Here is a 21,863-nt window from a genome sequence, read left to right as displayed (position 1 = left end):
AGACCCACTCCAATTTGCTTACCGACCAAATAGGTCCACAGACGATGCAATCTCAACCACACTGCACACTGCCCTAACCCATCTGGACAAGAGGAATACCTATGTGAGAATGCTGTTCATCGACTACAGCTCGGCATTCAATACCATAGTACCCTCCAAGCTCGTCATCAAGCTCGAGACCCTGGGTCTCGACCCCGCCCTGTGCAACTGGGTACTGGACTTCCTGACGGGCCGCCCCCAGGTGGTGAGGGTAGGCAACAACATCTCCTCCCCGCTGATCCTCAACACTGGGGCCCCACAAGGGTGCGTTCTGAGCCCTCTCCTGTACTCCCTGTTCACCCACGACTGCGTGGCCACGCACGCCTCCAACTCAACCCTCAAGTTTGCGGACGACACAACAGTGGTAGGCTTGATTACCAACAACGACGAGACGGCCTACAGGGAGGAGGTGAGGGCCCTCGGAGTGTGGTGTCAGGAAAATAACCTCACACTCAACGTCAACAAAACTAAGGAGATGATTGTGGACTTCAGGAAACAGCAGAGGGAACACCCCCATCCACATCGATGGAACAGTAGTGGAGAGGGTAGCAAGTTTTAAGTTCCTCGGCATACACATCACAGACAAACTGAATTGGTCCACTCACACAGACAGCATCGTGAAGAAGGCGCAGCAGCGCCTCTTCAACCTCAGGAGGCTGAAGAAATTCGGCTTGTCACCAAAAGCACTCACAAACTTCTACAGATGCACAATCGAGAGCATCCTGGCGGGCTGTATCACCGTCTGGTACGGCAACTGCTCCGCCCTCAACCGTAAGGCTCTCCAGAGGGTAGTGAGGTCTGCACAACGCATCACCGGGGGCAAACTACCTGCCCTCCAGGACACCTACACCACCCGATGTTACAGGAAGGCCATAAAGATCATCAAGGACATCAACCACCCGAGCCACTGCCAGTTCACCCCGCTATCATCCAGAAGGCGAGGTCAGTACAGGTGCATCAAAGCTGGGACTGAGAGACTGAAAAACAGCTTCTATCTCAAGGCCATCAGACTGTTAAACAGCCACCACTAACATTGAGTGGCTGCTGCCAACACACTGACACTGACTCAACTCCAGCCACTTTAATAATGGGAATTGATGGGAAATTATGTAAATATATCACTAGCCACTTTAAACAATGCTACCTAATATAATGTTTACATACCCTACATCATTCATCTCATATGTATACGTATATACTGTACTCTATATCATCTACTGCATCTTTATGTAATACATGTATCACTAGCCACTTTAACTATGCCACTTTGTTTACATACTCATCTCATATGTATATACTGTACTCGATACCATCTACTGTATCTTGCCTATGCCGCTCTGTACCATCACTCATTCATATATCTTTATGTACATATTCTTTATCCCCTTATACTTGTGTGTATAAGACAGTAGTTTTGGAATTGTTAGTTAGATTACTTGTTGGTTATTACTGCATTGTCGGAACTAGAAGCACAAGCATTTCGCTACACTCGCATTAACATCTGCTAACCATGTGTATGTGACAAATTAAATTTGATTTGATTTGACCCATTCAGCATCATTTACACCCTCACCCTAAGGTTCAGCCCCACACATCTCGTTTCATTCTCCGAGCTCACACTTGACGCTCTGACCGATGATTTGTTTACCTCTGGATACCAGGAAACATCCTAACCAGCTCTGCTGGCAGCAATTTCATTATGTTTCAATATTCAATGGGTGTTGTACACATCACATAATGTTAGCTAACGAGCCAGCTAACATTAGCTAGTTAAACAACAATGGACAGTGCTGGGAGTTAACCAACCATGTTCAATGTTAGCTATCTAACATTAGGCTCTAACTAGAACACCACACGGCTCTAGGAAACTAATAACATCAGCTAGGGAACCAGCCAGCTAACGTTAGCTAGCTAGCTAAAAGTACACTTTAGCTTATGACATTCAGCTTGCTAGCTAGGTAAACAAAGTGTAAGTTCACACACGTCACATAACGTTAGCTAACGAGCCAGCCATCTAACGTTAGCTAGTTAAATAACCACGAACAGTGCCAACAATGCCACAGTGCTGGGAGTTAGCTAACATTGAACATGGTTGGTTATCTAACATTAGGCTCTAACTAGAACACCACACGGCTATAGGAAACAAATAATGTCAGCTAGGGAGCCAGCTAACGTTAGCTAGCTAACAGTTCACTTTAGCTTGAAATGAAACTGTCAAAATTAGAACGCTAAACTATCTAAACTAGAGGTCGCCCGACTATGATTTTTCGACGCCGATACCGATTATTGGAGGACCAAAAAAGCCGATACCAATTAATCTGCCGATTTATTTAATTTTATTTGTAATAATGACAATTACAACAATACTGAATGAACACTTATTTTAACTTAATATAATACATCAATAAAATCAATTTAGCCTCAAGTAAATAATGCAAAAACAAAGTGTTGGAGAATAAAGTAAAAGTGCAATATGTGCTATGTAAGAAAGCTAACGTTTCAGTTCCTTGCTCAGAACATGAGAACATATGAAAGCTGGTGGTTCATGAGTCTTCAATATTCCCAGGTAAGAAGTTTTATGTTGGAGTTATTATAGGAATTATAAGACTATTACCCTCTATACCATTTGTATTTCATTAACCTTTGACTTTTGGATGTTCTTATAGGCACTTTAGTATTGCCAGTGTAACAGTATAGCTTCTGTCTCTCTAGTTAGCGTGCGCTAACTAGCTAGCCATTTTACTTTGGTTACACCAGCCTCATCTCGGAAGTTGATAGGCTTGAAGTCATAAACAGCGCAATGCTTGACGCACAACGAAGAAATGCTGGCAAAAACACGAAAGTGCTGCTTGAATGACTGTTTACGCACCTGCTTCTGCCTACCACCGCTCAGTCAGATGCTTGTATGCTCAGTCAGATTATATGCAATGCAGGACACGCTAGACAATATCTAGTAATATCATCAACCATGTGTAGTTAACTAGTGATTATGATTGATTGTTTTTTATAAGATAAGTTTAATGCTAGCTAGCAACTTACCTTGGCTTACTGCATTCGCGTAACAGGCAGTCTTCTTGTGGAGTGCCACGAGAGAGAGGCAGGTCGTTATTGCGTTGGACTAGTTAGCTGTAAGGTTGCAAGAATGGATCCCCCGAGGTGATAAGGTGAAAATCTGTCGTTCTGCCCCTGAACAAGGCCGTTAACCCACCGTTCCTAGGCCGTCATTGAAAATAAGAACGTGTTCTGACTTGCCTTGTTACAGAGGTATAAAAAATGTAAAAAAAATATTTAAAAAATTTCAATCGGCACCGAGGCCCAAAGATACCGATTTCCGATTGTTATGATAACTTGAAATCCGATTAGTCGGTCGACCTCTATACAGTACTGTTCAATATCTATGGTATAACCTCTTGAAACTAGGGGGCACTATTTTTATTTTTGGAAAAATAACGTTCCCAAAGTAAGCCGCCTATTTCTCAGGACCAGATGCTAGAATATGCATATAATTGACAGCTTAGGATAGAAAACACAAAAGTTTCCAAAACTGTAAAAATATTGTCTGTGAGTATACCATAACTGATATTGCAGGTGAAACCCTGAGAAAAAAATCAAACCAGGAAGTGGCTTCTATTTTGAAAACTCCAAGTTCCATAGCCTGCCTTTGCTCCATTTAAAGGGATATCAACCAGATTCCTTTTCCTATCGCTTCCTCAAGGTGTCAGTCTTTAGACATAGTTTCAGGCTTTTATTTTGAAAAATGAGCAAGAAAGACAACATCGTGTCATTGTTGACTGCAAGCAGCGTTTTTATTGGAGCAACAAAGTTTGGGCAGCCATTGCCTTTCCCTCTCCTACTGATATATTATCGATTATATATTCTAAAAACAACCTGATGATTGATTATAAAAAACGTTTGACATGTTTCTGTGGACATTACGGATACTATTTGGAATTTTTCTGTGTTGTCGTGACCGCTCTTTCCTGTGGATTTCTGAACATAACGCGCCAAACAAACAGGTATTTTGGATATAAAAATAATCTTTATGGATCAAAAGGAACATTTGTGTAATGGAGTCTCGTGAGTGAAAACATCCGAAGATCAAAGGTAAACGATTAATTTGATTGCTTTTCTGATTTTCGTGACCAAGCTACTTGATGCTAGGTGTTCAAATCAAATCAAATTTTATTTGTCACATACACATGGTTAGCAGATGTTAATGCGAGTGTAGCGAAATGCTTGTGCTTCTAGTTCCGACAATGCAGTAATAACGAGCAAGTAATCTAACTAACAATTCCAAAAAAAACTACTGTCATACACAGTGTAAGGGGATAAAGAATATGTACATAAGGATATATGAATGAGTGATGGTACAGAGCAGCATAGGCAAGATACAGTAGATGATATCGAGTACAGTATATACATATGAGATAAGTATGTAAACCAAGTGGCATAGTTAAAGTGGCTAGTGATACATGTATTACATAAGGATGCAGTCGATGATATAGAGTACAGTATCAACGTATGCATATGAGATGAACAATGTAGGGTAAGTAACATTATTAATATAATGTTTTGTCGAGCGATCGATAAACTTACAAACGATTGCTTTCGCTGTAAAGCATATTTTCAAAATCTGACACGACAGGTGGATTAACAAAAGGCTAAGTTGTGTTTTGCTATATTGCACTTGAGTATATGAATATAAATATTTTTTGTAATATTATTTGAATGTGGCGCTATGCAATTCAGCGGTTGTTGATGACAATTATCCCTCTAAAGGGATGGGTAGCGTCAAGAAGTTAACCAGAGACAATATACAGTAACTGTTCAACATCTACGGGTTTACCCACCCGACAATATACAGTAACCATTCAACATCTATGGGTTTAACCACCCGACAGAGGAAATGCTATAATCCCACAGTTAATTGAACACTGACAGGATCATACCTACAGCCTAGAGACAGAGAGCAGTGATTTAGAGAGATCAGACAGGGCATGTTGACAAAAGACACCTCAATGTTGGTTCACAGAACACAAAAACAGGCAGTTTGATCTGCCAGACTAGTTCTCTCACACATCCATATGCTACAGTAAGATGCCCAGCAGCGTTTCCGTTAGCTGGCTTTTGGACGATAAATACAAGTGGATGTAGTGAGAGCTGCTGACACAGCTCAGACAGCTGCTGGAGAAAAACATGCTTTAATAAGCTTAATCATTATGCAACAATTCTAAAGGCAATCAAAGCAAGAGAAAAAAACAATGACCACAATTAAAGATAGTGCCTTGCGAAAGTATTCGGCCCCCTTGAACTTTGCGACCTTTAGCCACATTTCAGGCTTCAAACATAAATAAAACTATTTTTTTGTAAAGAATCAACAACAAGTGGGACACAATCATGAAGTGGAACGACATTTATTGGATATTTCAAACTTTTTTAACAAATCAAAAACTGAAAAATTGGGCGTGCAAAATTATTCAGCCCCCTTAAGTTAATACTTTGTAGCGCCACCTTTTGCTGCGATTACAGCTGTAAGTCGCTTGGGGTATGTCTCTATCAGTTTTGCACATTGAGAGACTGAAATTTTTTCCCATTCCTCCTTGCAAAACAGCTCGAGCTCAGTGATGTTGGATGGAGAGCATTTGTGAACAGCAGTTTTCAGTTCTTTCCACAGGTTCTCGATTGGATTCAGGTCTGGACTTTTACTTGGCCATTCTGACACCTGGATATGTTTATTTTTTAACCATTCCATTGTAGATTTTACTTTATGTTTTGGATCATTGTCTTGTTGGAAGACAAATCTCCGTCCCAGTCTCAGGTCTTTTGCAGACTCCATCAGGTTTTCTTCCAGAATGGTCCTGTGTTTGGCTCCATCCATCTTCCCATCAATTTTAACCATCTTCCCTGTCCCTGCTGAAGAAAAGCAGGCCCAAACCATGATGCTGCCACCACCATGTTTGACAGTGGGGATGGTGTGGTCAGGGTGATGAGCTGTGTTGCTTTTACGCCAAACATAACGTTTTGCATTGTTGCCAAAAAGTTCAATTTTGGTTTCATCTGACCAGAGCACCTTCTTCCACATGTTTGGTGTGTCTCCCAGGTGGCTTGTGGCAAACTTTAAACGACACTTTTTATGGATATCTTTAAGAAATGGCTTTCTTCTTGCCACTCTTCCATAAAGGCCAGATTTGTGCAATATACGACTGATTGTTGTCCTATGGACAGAGTCTCCCACCTCAGCTGTAGATCTCTGCAGTTCATCCAGAGTGATCATGGGCCTCTTGGCTGCATCTCTGATCAGTCTTCTCCTTGTATGAGCTGAAAGTTTAGAGGGACGGCCAGGTCTTGGTAGATTTGCAGTGGTCTGATACTCCTTCCATTTCAATATTATCGCTTGCATTATCGCTTGGGATGTTTAAAGCTTGGGAAATCTTTTTGTACCCAAATCCGGCTTTAAACTTCTTCACAACAGTATCTCGGACCTGCCTGGTGTGTTCCTTGTTCTTCATGATGCTCTCTGCGCTTTTAACGGACCTCTGAGACTATCACAGTGCAGGTGCATTTATACGGAGACTTGATTACACACAGGTGGATTGTATTTATCATTAGTCATTTAGGTCAACATTGGATCATTCAGAGATCCTCACTGAACTTCTGGAGAGTTTGCTGCACTGAAAGTAAAGGGGCTGAATAATTTTGCACGCCCAATTTTTCAGTTTTTGATTTGTTAAAAAAGTTTGAAATATCCAATAAATGTCGTTCCACTTCATGATTGTGTCCCACTTGTTGATTCTTCACAAAAAAATACAGTTTTATATCTTTATGTTTGAAGCCTGAAATGTGGCAAAAGGTCGCAAAGTTCAAGGAGGCCGAATACCTTCGCAAGGCACTGTAACTACTTTTTATATTTCTCAAAGGGTAATTTTTTATTTATTTTTATTTCACCTTTATTTATTATTATTATTATTATTCATTATTCATTGAAGCTCGCTTCCCATTCAATGCAACTAGGCGGGCTTCAGCGAGTCACACACCATTTTGCAATGAGCTGGAGGCAGTACGCATTTTGAAAACATATACTTAATTGTTTGAAATGGGGGCCACATTTGTCCGGTGCCATATTTTCTTAACGGAAACCCTGACGCCCAGCAGGTTTAACATGATCCAGTCTACTCTACAACACAAGCACACTGACGCCCAGCAGGACGAACATGATCCAGTCTACTCTACAATACAAGCACGCCCAGCAGGGTAAACATGATCCAGTCTATCTACAACACAAGCACGCCCAGCAGGGTAAACATGATCCAGTCTACTCTACAACACAAGCACGCTGACACCCAGCAGGACTAACATGATTCAGTCTACTCTACAACACAAGCATAGAAAAAAAGACATAAGCAATATGTCATCATTGTAGCCGAATGCAGAAACAAAAGTATTGTCTCAAGAATATCCATTGATAGCTACATAGTAAATACTAGACTACCACACCACTCACCAATACTTACTGTGACTTGTTAGTTCATGTCAGTCAGCTTAAAGACAGCTCTAGTCGGATTTCATCCTTCAGCCATGTTGGCAGGGAACCGAGAACAGATGAAACACAAGAGGGAATGGAACAACAGAATGGGTGAGGCTGTTATACGAGGCCTTGTCCAAAACATCATTTTCCTCTGTTCAAAGTGGATCTGGATCGTCGAGTGATTCTTCAACATGGAAGATAAGGATGCTGTCAAACTGTAATCTAATAGCCTAATACTGTCATGTATTGTGACGGAATTATCTTGAAGGTGCACTATGCAGAAATCACCCCACCATTTCCTGGTTGCTAAAATAATATTTTGCTGAATTTCAGTTGAAGTGACTAAACAACAAGTATAGTGTAGAGAATCATTGTACCATCTAAACCGCTGTGAAATATATTTTACATAACCAAAAATATTGTATTTTCAGCTGTTGTACAAAACAGAAAGTAAAAGAAGCCAAAACAAAAACTATGGGAAGCATAGAAATAGTGCACATAGAACAGATCTACCGCTACTTAGACTGGCTTTCAATGAGAATGACAGATCTAGAAAACAAATTTCTATGTACATTTGGTCAGGCCGCCCAAAAAGTGACATAACGCAGCTGTAAGGCTAATGGAAGTGCAGTACATTTATACCGCTGCCTCAGAGGGATGTTACACATGTCCTTCCTATAGGATCCCTGGGGAGTCACTGATACGAGGCTCCATATCACACACAGACAGGAAACACACTCCCGGAAAGGTAACGTTGATCAACCTTGTAGGAAAAGGTCAGCCCTAGCATTAAAGAACCACTTGATTCATTGTGACCGTAATGGACCATGTGGCCTGAGGATGACATGTACAGTTCTGTTTTGGGAAATGGGAGGGTGGAGCAGCAGAACTTTGAGCAGAAGTTTTAAAAATAGCTGAATTTAAAAGGGATAGTTTGGGATTTTGGCAATGAAGTCCTTTATCTACTTCCCCAGAGTCAGATGACCTCATGGATACCATTTTTATGTCTCTGCGTTATAAAACAAACTAAATCTTGAAATAGCCTTTTCACTGAGAATGCTCCGTTCGAATTGGAGGATTCTCTGTTAAACTCCTAACCCAGAGCGAGAACAGACACTGTTATTTTACTAACTAGAGGACTGTGTTAAACTCCTAACCCAGAGAGAGAACAGACACTGTTATTTTACTAACTAGAGGACTGTGTTAAACTCCTAACCCAGAGAGAGAACAGACACTGTTATTTTACTAACTAGAGGACTGTGTTAAACTCCTAACCCAGAGAGAGAACAGACACTTATTATACTAATCTACTCATGCACACGTGTGTTTGTGTGTGTGGTGACCAAGCATTGACATGAGGGAGATGGGAAAATCAGAGAGAACAACATAAACAGAGAGCAGAATGGCATACAGAGAAACATATCCTCTTGCAATATTGACTAAATACAGACTACAGATCAATGGACCTATGGGACCAATGAGTCCTGTGTTGGTCTGGGGCTGGCAGGGAGAGACCGGGCCGGGAGAGACTGGACGGGGACGGGGCCCTGCCGGGAGACATGGGGGCCTGACAGGAGAGACTGGATTTAAATGTTTTTTATCTCACCTTTATTTAACCAGGTAGGCTAGTTGAGAACAAGTTCTAATTTCAACTGCGACCTGGACAAGATAAAAGAAAGCAGTTTGACACAAACACAAGAGTTACACATGGAAAACAAACGTGTGTGTGTGTGTGTGTGTGCAAATGAAGTAAGGAGTTAAGGCAAACAATAGGCCATAGTGGCGAAGTAATTACAATTATAGCAATTAAACACTGGAATGGTAGATGTGCAGAATATGAGTGTGCAGGTAGAGATACTGGGGTGCAAAGGAGCAAAATGAATACAGTATGGGGATGAGGTAGTTGGATGGGCTATCTACAGATAAGCTATGTACAGGTGCAGTGATCTGTAAGCTGCTCTGACAGCTGGTGCTTAAAGTTAATGAGGGAGATATGAGTCTCCAGCTTCAGTGATTTTTGCAATTCGTTCCAGTCATGGGCAGCAGAGAACTGGAAGGAAAGTCGGCCGAAGGAGGAATTAGCTTTGGCGGTGACCAGTGAGATATACCTGCTGGAGCGCGTGCTACGGGTGGGTGCTGCTATGGTGACCAGTGAGCTGAGATAAGGGGCTTTATCTAGCAGAGACATGTAGATGAATCCGGGAGTATGATGATAATGTCCCGGATTGTGAGGTACAGTCCCTTTGTCCCAAGTCCCGCAACCAAACAACCCTGTCACACATTTTATTAACAATTAAATATATATATTTTTCATTTAAAAGGTAAATTTTTCCTGTATTTCAGTCAGACTTCCCATTCATTCGATGAGAACATTCAGTTGTACAAAAGTGTGGACACTGCTTCAAATTAGTGGATTATGCTATGTCAGTCACACCTGTTGCTGACAGGGATATTAAATCAAGCACATACAATCCCCATTTAATTTTACCTTTATTTTACTAGGCAAGTCAGTTAAGAACAAATTCTTATTTTCAATGACGGCCTAGGAACAGTGGGTTAACTGCCTGTTCAGGGGCAGAACGACAGATTTGTACCTTGTCAGCTCGGGGATTCGAACTTGCAACCTTTCGGTTATTAGTCCAATGCTCTAACCACTAGGCTACCCTGCCGCCCCATAGACAAACATTGGCAGTGGAATGACCTTACTGAAGAGATCAGTGACTTGCGGCACCATCATAGGATTCAACCTTTCTAACAAGTCAGTTCGTCAAATCTCTGCCCTGCTAGAGCTGCCCCAGTCACCTGTAAGTGCTGTTATTGTGAAGTGGAAACGTGAAGGAGAAACAATGGCTCAGCCACGAAGTGGTAGGAAACACAAGCTCACAGAACCGCCGAGTGCTGAAGCATGTAAAAAAAAATAGTCCATCTTCAGATGCAACACTCACTACAGATCAAAACTGCCTCTGGAAGCAACATCAGCACAATAACAGTTTGTCGGGGGACTCATGAAAATGGGTTTCATGGCAGAGCAGCCACACACAAGCCTAAGATCACCAGGTGCAATGCCATGCGTCGGCTGGAGTAGTGTAAAGCTCGCCGCCATTCGACTCTGGAGCAGTGGAAATGGGTTCTCTGGAGGGATTAATCAAATGTTATTTGTCACATGCACCAAATACCACAGGTAAAACCTTAGCGTGAAATGCTTACTTACAAGCGCTTAACCAACAATGCAGCTCAAGAAATTAGTTAAGATTATATTTATTTATTATTATTATTTATTTATTTATTTTTACCCCTTTTTCTCCCCAATTTTGTGGTATCCAATTGTTTAGTAGCTACTATCTTGTCTCATCACTACAACTCCCGTACGGGCTCGGGAGAGACGGAGGTTGAAAGTCATGCGTCCTCCGATACACAACCGCACTGCTTCTTAACACAGCGCGCATCCAACCCGGAAGCCAGCCGCACCAATGTGTCGGAGGAAACACCGTGCACCTGGCAACCTTGGTTAGCGCGCACTGCGCCCGGCCCGCCACAGGAGTCCCTGTATATAGCCTCCACATTGACTGTACCGGTACCCCCTGTATATAGTCTCCACATTGACTCTGTACCGGTACCCCCTGTATATAGCCTCCACATTGACTCTGTACCGGTACCCCCTGTATATAGTCTCCACATTGACTCTGTACCGGTACCCCCTGTATATAGCCTCCACATTGTACCGGTACCCCCTGTATATAGCCTCCACATTGTACCGGTACCCCTGTATATAGCCTCCACATTGTACCGGTACCCCCTGTATATAGCCTCCACATTGTACCGGTACCCCCTGTATATAGCTCCACATTGTACCGGTACCCCCTGTATATAGCCTCCACATTGTACCGGTACCCCCTGTATATAGCCTCCACATTGTACCGGTACCCCCTGTATATAGCCTCCACATTGACTCTGTACCGGTACCCCCTGTATATAGCCTCCACATTGACCCTGTACGGGTACTCCCTGTATATAGCCTCATTATTGTAATGTAATTTCTTGTTACCTTTGATTATTATTATTATTATTATTATTATTGTATTTTTTTACTTTAGTTTATTTAGTAAATATTTTCTTAAATCTATTCCTTGAATTGCATTGTTGGTTAAGGGCTTGTAAGTAAGCATTTCACGATAAGGCTACCCCTTCAATGCACGGTAAAGGTAAAATATGACAAATAAAATGTGATTTAGCGACATAACCGGAATGGCCGCTCCGCAAGGAAGAAGTCACTGCTCCAAAACCGCCATAGAAAGCCTGCCTTTTCCAAGTCTGTTCCACAAGGAAAACATGATCACTGCACTGACCAACCCAGATCAATATGCAATTATAAAGCTGGGTGGAGGGATCCCTAATTACCCTAACCCAGATCCTCTTTTCTAAAACAAGCATTAACAAAAACAGGCAAGTCATGCAGTTGCCCCTCAAAGAGACAGACCTGGTTCAAGGTCCAGCCATGACACCCTGTCACTACATATTACTACTGGACCAAGGCAGGTAGGCAGTCTGTCAGTCTCCACCTCAACGCAACCCAGCCTCAACCAATCACAATGTGCTACATAGAGAAGCAGAGCATTGATACAGTGAGTATAGCAGAGTGAAACAGAGCAGTGACACAGACACTGAGCATAGCAGAGTGCAGTTAACCATGTGGGACGATGGCATGTCTGTAGCTGAACCTTAGAGACGCTCCCCCTCCCCCTCTGTTCCTCCGCTGTAGAAGCAGCCGGTTCTGTCAGCAGATCCAGAGAAAGGCCCTCGCCTACCCCCGCAGGCTGACCCTGGACTGCCATCCCACCCCACCCTCCCTTGTCCTGGCCTCTCCTCTACCCTCTCCTCCTCGTCCCAGCTCCGCAGAATAAAATCTGTCCAATTGACTTCATGTAGCCTGCAGTCTGCAGACACTCAGCTCAGCCGGACCGGGCCTGCAGACACTCAGCTCAGCCGGACCGGCCTGCAGTCCGCAGACCCTCAGTCAGTCATTTCGAGTCAACCATAAAGAGATGGGTTTTTTTTTTTACTGTGAGCGAATTTCTCTCCTGCTAGTTCTACCCTGCTGGAACAGTTCCTCTCAGGAAAAAGACTGAATGGTCAACAAGTGTTCAAGAAGAAAACACACCAGCATACCTGGTCAATGGACCATCAACACCAAACTTGACCACAAGCATACGTACACTGCACGTATCTATTCTATTTAAATGTACTGCATGTTACAGCTGTCCTAGGACTATAAGACCATATATATTCTATTTAAATGTACTGCATGTTACAGCTGTCCTAGGACTATAAGGCCAAGTGTAAAAAGGGGAAGTAACTATTCTGTTGACTTGGATACGCTGGTCAATAAAACCTATATGAAACTAGCCATTACACTGCATTATCATCACAGCATTATTATTCAGGTTGTAAATATTCATCTACAAATTAAGAAATACCAGGATGGAGGGGATCGATAGCCTTTTCGTATTGACAACATGAGCACGACGGAGTCAAAATAATGCCTACCTTGTCACATATAAATACTAAATATGGATTCTATTAAGATCAATCCATTCACACCAAGCCCAATGAATATTTAGGAATCATAAACTAATTTAAAAAAGGCACAAACCCTGCGGCTGCGGTCATTCGATGGCATTGGCATATGTTCTTCAAAGAGAGGATGCCATCATGACAGACATTGGTGGGTTGGAGGTCAGAGACCTGGCAGTGTGGTGCCAGGACAACAACCTCTCCCTCAACGTGATTAAGACAAAGGAGCTGATCGTGGACTACAGGAAAAGAAGGGCCGAACAGGCCCCAATTCACATCAACGAGACTGTAATGGAGCGGGTCGAGAGTCAAGTTCCTTGGTGTCCACATCACCAACGAATTATCATGGTCCAAACACACCAAGACAGTTGTGAAGAGGGCACGACAAAACCTATTCTCCTTCAGGAGACTGGAAAGATTTGTCATGGGTTCCCAAATCCTCAAAAGGTTCTACAGCGGCAGAGAGAGCGGTTGCGTCACCGCCTGGTATGGCAACCGCTCAGCATCTGACCGTAAGGCCCAGTACATTACCGGGGGCATCCTGCCCTCCAGGATATCTACAGCACTCCATGTCACAGGAAGGCCAAGATCACCAAGATCCTCAGCTACCCGAGTCAAGGCCTGCACCCCATTTCAATCTTGAAGGCGGTTACAAGTCGGCTACCACCCAGTACCCTACCCTGAACCTTAGTCGCCGTTACAAGTCGGCTACCACCCAGTACCCTACCCTGAACCGTAAAGACTGATGCCCTATAGTCATGGAACACTGGTCACTTTAATAATGTTTACATACCGTTTTACCTACATCATTCAGTGGCCTTCAGAAAGTATTCACACCTCTTGACTTGTTCCACATTGTGTTGTGTTAGTGCCTGAATTTAAAATCGATTACATTTAGATTGTTTGGTCACTGGCCTACACACAATACCCCATAATATCAATGTGGAATTATAATTTTCCAAATGTTTACAAATTAATTAAAAATGAAAAGCTTAAATGTCTTGAGTCAATAAGTATTTAACCTCTGTTATGGCAAAATAAGTTCAGGAGTAAAAATGTGCTTAAGTTACATAAGTTGTATTTTGTTGTATTAAGTTGTATTACATAAGTTGTGCAATAGTGTTTAACATGACTACTTCATCTCTGTAAGGTCCCTCAGTGGAGCAGTGAATTTCAAACACGGATTCAAAGACCAGGGAGGTTGTCCAATGCCTCACAAAGAAGGGGAACTATTGGTAGGTAGATGGGTAAAAATAAAAAGCAGACATTGAATATACCTTTGAGCATGAAGTTATTAATGACACATTGTATGGGGTATGAATTCCAAACAGAAAAATGCACTAAATTAATGTGGCAAAGTGTTATGTTTGGGGCAAATCCAAAACACCACCACTCTCTATATATTCAAGCATAATGGTGGCTGTGTCATGTTATTGGTATGCTTGTAATCGTTAAGCAAAATCCAAGAGGAAAACCTGGTTCAGTCTGCTTTCCACCAGACACTGGGACATGAATTCACCTTTCAGCAGGACAATAACCAATAACACAAGGCCAAATATACACTGGAGTTGCTTATCAAGAAGACAGTGAATGTTCCTGAGTGGCTGAGTTACAGTTTTTACTTAAATCTACTTGAAAATCTATGGCAAGACTTGAACATTGTTGTCGAGCAATGATCAACAACCAATTTGACAGAGCTTGAATTTAAAAAATTAAGAATAGGCAAATGTTTGACTCATGGGTGTAAATACTACTGTAAGAAAGATGATTTCTGTATTTAATTTTCAATAAATATCTTACATTTCCTAAAAACATGTCCTCATTGTCATTATGGGCTATTGTGTGCAGATAGCAGATTTTTTTTTAAATCTTTAATTCAGGTTGTAACAATAAAAATGTGGATTGTATATACCGGACTTATCGTTCAGATATTCCTTAATTTCTTTACATTTATTCTTGGGATTTGTGTGTATCGTTTTATATATAATTAAACCACCCACCAATTCGGAGGCACATATATATATATTTTTTTTTACAGCTTTTCTGTTACATTTTGCATATACACAGTACTTTTATGTACAGCAATCACACAATACATTACTGAACATAAACTCTTTATCCCAACCCTCAGCACATCCCACCTATCCCCGTAGACCCCCTCAGCACATCCCACCTATCCCCGTAGACCCCCTCAGCACATCCCACCTATCCCCGTAGACCCCCTCAGCACATCCCACCTATCCCCGTAGACCCCCTCAGCACATCCCACCTATCCCCGTAGACCCCCTCAGCACATCTCACCTATCCCCGTAGACCCCCTCAGCACATCTCACCTATCCCCGTAGACCCCCTAAACAAATCCCACCTATCACCGTAGACCCCCTAAACAAATCCCACCTATCACCGTAGACCCCCTAAACAAATCCCACCTATCACCGTAGACCCCCTCAGCACATCCCACCTATCACCGTAGACACACTGAAGACCCGCATTTGGTTTCCATGTGCCATATATTTTTCAATTGTGCTGTGATGTTTTAAATTTTAAAAACGTTCTAAATCGTATGGTATCAACAAATTGAGCCAAAGATGAAAACCTTTCCTACCAGTATTATTATAATATTTATTGGCTGACTATGGCTTTCCAAATTGCCCAACACTGCTATTTGTAAGGTTCATTTTAAATGCATGTTGTGATTTTTTTTAACCATTCCTGAACCAAGCTACATCGGGGCAATACCAGAATACATTATTTTGTGACGTCTCTTCGCAGCAAAATCTACAGAGTTGAGATTTTATATGGGGCATACAACACTCAGCAAAAAAGAAACGTCCTCTCACTGTCAACTGCGTTTATTTTCAGCAAACTCAACAGGTGTAAATATTAGTATGAACATAAGATTCAACAACAGACATAAACTGAACAAGTTCCACAGACATGTGACTAACAGAAATGGAATAATGTGTCCCTGAACAAAGTGGGGTTCAAAATCAAAAGTAACAGTCAGTATCTGGTGTGGCCACCAGCTGCATTAAGTACTGCAGTGTATCTCCTCCTCATGTACTGCACCAGATTTGCCAGGTCTTGCTGTGAGATGGTACCTATCCCACTCTTCCACCAAGGCACCTGCAAGTTCCCGGACATTTCTGGGGGGGGAATGGCCCTAACCCTTACCCTCCGATCCAACAGGTCCCAGACGTGCTCAATGGGATTGAGATCCGGGCTCGTCACTGGCCATGGCAAAACACTGACAATTCCTGTCTTGCAGGAAATCAACCACACTGCTCGTTCTGTGCGTGGTGGCATTGTCATGCTGGAGGGTCATGTCAGGATGAGCCTGCAGGAAGGGTACCACATGAGGAAGGAGGATGTCTTCCCTGTAACGCACAGCGTTGAGATTGCCTGAAATAACAAGCTGAGTCCGATGATGCCGTGACACACCGCCCCAGACCATGACGGACCCTCCACCTCCAAAATCGGTCCCTCTCCAGAGTACAGGCTTCTGTTTAACGCTCATTCCTTCGACGATAAATGCAAATTCGACCATCATTCCTGGTGAGACAAAACCACAACTCGTCAGTGAAGAGCACTTTTTGCCAGTCCTTTCTGGTCCAGCGACGGTGGGTTTGTGCCCATAGGCGACGTTGTTGCCGGTGATGTCTGGTGAGGACCTGCCTTACAACAGGCCTACAAGCCCTCAGTCCAGCCTCTCTCAGCCTATTGAGGACAGTCGAAGCACTGATGGAGGGATTGTACGTTCCTGGTGTAACTCGGGCAGTTGTTGCCATCCTGTACCTGTCCCGCAGGTGTGATGTTCGGATGTACCGATCCTGAGCAGGTGTTGTTACACGTGGTCTGCGATGTGAGGACGATCAGCTGTCTGTCCTGTCTCGCTGTAGCGCTGTTTTAGACATCTCACAGTACGGACAATGCAATTTATTGCCCTGGCCACATCTGTAGTCCTCATGCCTCCTTGCAGCATGCATAAGGCATGTTCACACAGATGGGTGGGGACCCTGGGCATCTTTCTTTTGGTGTTTTTCAGAGTCAGTAGAATGGCCTCTTAAGTGTCCTACGTTTTCATAACTGTGACCTTAATTGCCTACCGTCTGTGAGCGGTTAGTGTCTTAACGACCGTTCCACAGGTGCATGTTCATTAATTGTTTATGGTTCATTGAACAGGCATGGGAAACAGTGTTTAAACCCTTTACAATGAAGATCTGTGAAGTTATTTGGATTTTTGCTAATTATCTTTGAAAGACAGGGTCCTGAAAAAGGGACATTTCTTTTTTTGCTGAGTTTATATACAGTATAAAGTTTATATAGTATTCTGTTGGTGGCAAGAACTTTGTAGAATCATTTAAAGTGAAAAACTCAGTGTTGAAAGTGTTTTTTTGTATCAATTCATAAACCATGTGCAATGGAATCAGTACATCGAAAATCTCTTCCCATTTATTTTGCAACTTGTATGGCGCACCTTTTTTGTGTTCAAATGAAACTGGTATATTTTTCTATTTATGCCAGTTCCTTACAGTCAATTAGTATCTTTAATATGGCAGGCAAACAAGTTCCCTACCTTCTCCCTTTTCCACTTGCCTCCTTCGTGTTTGTGGTAATGCTGCAATCAGTTGGTTTTAAGTGTGGATTGAGCAGACGTTCCATATATTTCCAATAGCTGCATATGTGACACAACTCCACCTTTTCTATTCATTATATAATTACACTAGAAAATAAATGTATACATAGAATGTTTTTTTAAATTCAAATCAATATATTTTAACCATAATATTGGTTGTATCGCAATAACATCTGTTAACCATGTTTATGTGACCAATAAAATGTGATCTTTTCTGAAGGATAAAACTGAAATTGTAACGAGCTTTGTATGGCTTGTTTAAGAAAGGGTGATACTTTAAACACATTTTCAATGAGTAGGAAATTAGAAGTTAGAAGTTAGAAATTAGAAGTATAAAAAGGTAAGTCATTTTTGAACAATATGATTTTTAAAAAACGAGTTGTCTTGAGTAGGAAGTGCCATTAGTAAGTAAACTGATAGGACCAAAGAGTTAATCAATGTGTTTTTTTAGTATTTACCATGGTTGCAGAATCGTGTCTATTTTGCAAACATTCTATTGAAATGAATTGTGGTGAGTTACCAAGTATGTCTACTTAACCATCCACCCATTTTATTGGTAAACTACAACGTCTTTTAACGATCCAAAACGTAATATGGTACACTTATCATAATTAGGTTTAGATCCAGAGGGTTAAAGATCAAGACCTTCAATGAGACAGGGATCCAGATTGCAGACTTAAGAAAACTTGAGTCATCGGCATGCAGACACCTGTTTTATCCCCTGGTTTCTAGATGTTCATGTCAGATCTAATTTTAATAGCCAGTATTTCAATTGCCATAATAAATAGATATGGAGACAGCCTTGTTTTAATCCTCTTTAAAAGCTCAAAACTTAAGTAGTAACCATTATTTACTATTTTTACACCTGGTAGCATGTCTTGTGGGGTATGCATGTGTGTCTGAGCTGTGTGCTAGTAGTTTAACCTCTTGGAACTACCCATCCTGGATCTGGGAGAATTGTCAGCAACTACACTAATTAGCATAGCGCAACGGCCAAATAATCTTACTAGAAAATATTCATATTCATGAAATCACAAGTGAAATATAGCGAAACACAGCTTAGCCTTTTGTTAATCACCCTGTCGTCTCAGATTTTGAAATTATGCTTTACAGCCAAAGCAAGACAAGCGTTTGTGTAAGTTTATCGATAGCCTAGCATAGCATTATGTCCAGCTAATAGCAGGAAGCTTGGTCACGAAAATCAGAAAAGCAATCAAATTAACCGTTTACCTTTGATGATCTTTGGATGTTTTCACTGACGAGACTCCCAGTTAGACAGCAAATGTTCCTTTTGTTCCCTAAAGATTATTTTTATACCCAAAATACCTCCGTTTGTTTGTCACGTTATGTTGAGAAATCCACTGGAAATAGCGGTCACGACAACGGCGAAAAAAATTCCAAATGATATCCATAATAATCGACAGAAACATGGCAAACGTTTTTTTATAATCAATCCTCAAGGTGTTTTTCAAATATCTATTTGATAATATATCAACCAGGACAATTGGCTTTTCAGTAGGACCGAGAGAAAAAATGGCTACCTCTGTCTTTTACGCAAGAATCACTGAGAGCCTTCAGCTGGCCACTTACGCAATGTGGTCCTTTACGCTCATTCTTCAACATAAAGGTGTGAAACTATGTCTAAAGGCTGTAGACACCTTAGGGAATACGTAGAAAAAGGAATCTGGTTGATATCCCTTTCAATGGCCAATAGGGATGCATAGGAACACAACGGTTTCAAAATATGAGTCACTTCCTGATTGGATTTTTCTTAGGCTTTCGCCTGCAATATCAGTTCTGTTATACTCACAGACAATATTTTTACAGTTTTGGAAACTTTAGAGTGTTTTCTATCCTAAGCTGTCAATTATATGCATATATTTACCATCTGGTCCTGAGAAATAGGCCGTTTATTTCGGGAACTTTATTTTTCCAAAAATAGTGCCCCCTAACTTCAAGAGGTTAAACAGACCTCTGGTGTCCATGTCTTGTGGAGTATGCATGCGTGTCTGAGCAGTGTGCTAGTAGTTTAAACAGACCTCTGGTGGTATGTCTTATGGGGTATGCATGGGTGTCTGAGCTGTGTTCCATTAGTTCAAACAGACACCTCGGTGCATCCAACATGTCAATACCTCTCATAAATAGAAGTAGTGATGAAGTCAATCTCTCCTCCACTTTGAGCCAAGGGAGATTGACATGCATATTATTAATGTTAGCTCTCTGTGTACATCCAAGTGCCAGCCGTGCTGTCCTGTTCTGAGCCAATTGCAATTGTTCTAAGTCCCTCTTCGCGACACCTGACCACACGACTGAACAGTAGTCCAGGTGCGACAAAACTAGGGCCCGTAGGACCCGCCTTGTTGACAGTGTTGTTAAGAAGGTAGAAACTAGGGCCTGTAGGACCTGCCTTGTTGACAGTGTTGTTAAGAAGGTAGAAACTAGGGCCTGTAGGACCTGCCTTGTTGATAGTGTTGTTAAGAAGGTAGAAACTAGGGCCTGTAGGACCTGCCTTGTTGACAGTGTTGTTAAGGCAGAGCAGCACTTTATTATGGACAGACTTCTCCCCATCTTAGCTACTGTTGTATCAATATGTGTTAACCATAACAGTTTACAATCTAGTCTCCTCAACTTGCTCAATTTCTAAATTATTTATTACAAGATTTAGTTGAGGTTTCCGGTTTAGTGAATGATTTGTCTCAAATACAATGCTTTAAGTTTTATAAATATTTAGGACTAACTTATTCTTTGCCACCCACTCTGAAACTAACTGCAATTCTTTGTTAAGTGTTGCAGTAATTTCAGTCGCTGTAGTAGCTGGCTTTACTGTGCCTGCTTTTTAAATCTGGCAGCTGATTTGATAGCTGAACCACATACATATCTGTTCAATTTAACCCTGGAATGTAATGAAATTCCAAAGATATGGAAATCAACATTTGTCCTACCACTTTTAAAAGGGGGAGATCCAACTCTTAAATAATTATAGGCCAATCTCAAAGCTGTCACCCCTGGTGAAAAGACTTGAAACCCTTGTAAGTGAACAGCTAAAAGAGTTATTTGCTAACTATTTTATCAATGTACCAATCAGGCTTCAGGAAGAAGCATAGCACAATTACAGCAGCCATGAAGGTTTTAAATGATATCACTGAAGCCATTGACAAAAAACAGCACTGTGTCTCACTTTTTATTGATCTCTCTAAGGCTTTTGATACAGTTGAACATGCTATACTAAGGCAGAGATTGTTGAGTGTAGGTCTTTCAGAGCATGCAGTTGCATGGTTTGCTAACTATCTGTCTGATAGTGCACTGAATTTGATGGGCTTATGTCTGTTAAATTGTCTGTCTTGAATGGTGTGCCCCAAGGCTCTGTACTTGGTCCTCTCTTATTCACTATTTATATAAATGATTTAGACAAAAATGTCTAAAATGCACAGCTTCATTTTTATGCTGATGATACTGTTATTTACCGTTGTGCCTCGTCTCAAAAGCTTTCCAGAACTTGCAAACTGCTTTTTATACTGTTCAACATACCTTGTGTATTGAGATTATCCTCAATACTGCCAAAACACCATTAGTTTAGTTTTCTAATGCAAGAAATAGACCTCTGAACCTTTCACCTATTAGTACCTGTCAGGGCAAGGAGATTGAGGTTGAGATTGACTGGTATACTTTTATTTACAAAGCCATTTTGGGTTTACTACCTTTTTATTTGGGCATTTTTATTGTTCAGAAATGTGGTGGGTACTCTGTTCGTTCACTGGACTAACTGTTCCAAATGTCAGAACTGAATTTATTAAAAGGGCTTTTATGTACTCTGCGCCATCGTCTTGGAACGTCTTACAAAATACTTAAATAAACTGGAAGAACTTGTCGCGATTGGTATTTTTAAATCACTAATGAAAGGATTTTGAGGCTGATTCTGACCTGTCAATGTTTTTAATTTGCTGTTTTTGATTTTGTTATACTCTTGTGAATTCAATGGATTTTACTAAATGACTTGTAGTTTTTCATGTCTGTCTAATTTTGTAATGACTTGGTGCTGCCTATCTTGGTCAGGACGCTCTTGAAAAAGAGATTTTAAATCTCAATGAGCCC

General features: G+C 41.5%; 1 protein-coding gene across 7 annotated transcripts in view; it reads right to left on the bottom strand.

The window, feature by feature from the left end:
* dip2a (disco-interacting protein 2 homolog A) overlaps positions 1 to 21,863 on the bottom strand; it is a 193,353-nt gene that overhangs the window by 159,008 nt on the left and 12,482 nt on the right. The window contains exon 1 of one of the 7 annotated variants that reach the window (XM_042306853.1): positions 7,551 to 7,663. The exons of the other annotated variants lie outside the window; for them this stretch is intronic. The gene's annotated coding sequence lies outside the window, so the exon portion shown is untranslated. Of the gene's footprint in view, positions 1 to 7,550; positions 7,664 to 21,863 lie in introns of those variants that run through there. 7 annotated transcript variants of the gene reach the window in all.

Source organism: Oncorhynchus tshawytscha, linkage group LG26, assembly GCF_018296145.1.
Source record: "Oncorhynchus tshawytscha isolate Ot180627B linkage group LG26, Otsh_v2.0, whole genome shotgun sequence".
Lineage (NCBI taxonomy): Eukaryota > Metazoa > Chordata > Actinopteri > Salmoniformes > Salmonidae > Oncorhynchus > Oncorhynchus tshawytscha.
Note: the sequence above shows the minus strand (reverse complement) of the source record. Positions and strands in the feature narration are given on the sequence as shown.